Raw genomic sequence first — 860 nt, 5'->3', positions numbered from 1 at the left:
GGCACGCACCTCCAACACATGCACAATTTATCAACAGACACACACACACACACAAACACACACACATGGATATTACAAAATCCGGAGAAGGCTGTATCCAATCTTGGCCTTACAGAACTTGCAATTGGAAATGTCTCCCATTTCAGACCTGCAGGAATTGCATTGCATTGCATACTGTTAAAGCATTGATTGTACTCAATAAGTCACTACAGCAAAAAAAAAGTGAAATTTGTTTGTTTTTGTGGAGTGATTCAGTGCATCTTTGCCGCGTCCTTCAATGTAGAACATGTATAGTTTGTAGGCAATGAGATCAAGTAGTCTTTTGCAGTCAGTGCCACAGAACTCTCCATCGCTGATGTTGAAATGGAATTCCATGGCGTGCTGATTATTCTAAACAAATTGGAACCAATGGACCCTTTGGACTTGCAGAGCCAGACGTTATCGGAATGCAAATGGACTTGGAGACTTAAACTGGAAAGCACTTTTCTACATGTGAAGTTCGATGATAGATCTGAAAATAATGTGTTTTTTTTAATCATCATAAAAGATAATCAAGGCGATAACAATGTTCTATGTAAATGCAATTCAAATGTAAATATCACTGAATGCCATTGTGAACAATGTAATGACTGTATTGTTGACGTTTCAAAAGCATAACAGGAAGGAGGAAGTGATAGGGGGAAAATGTCACATCAAGAGCCATGCCACATGTCACTGTTCCTGACTCATGTTCCGCTGAATTGAAGTGTTCCCTTCACTGTGCATCTGTGTCCTCTCTGTCCTATGCCGGTGTTACACATAGCCAACGTCTGTCCAAACCATAGATACTGAAACGCTATAGATTGGCCACATAGACCTTA

Source organism: Sardina pilchardus, chromosome 2, assembly GCF_963854185.1.
Source record: "Sardina pilchardus chromosome 2, fSarPil1.1, whole genome shotgun sequence".
Lineage (NCBI taxonomy): Eukaryota > Metazoa > Chordata > Actinopteri > Clupeiformes > Clupeidae > Sardina > Sardina pilchardus.
This window is presented reverse-complemented; position numbering follows the sequence as displayed.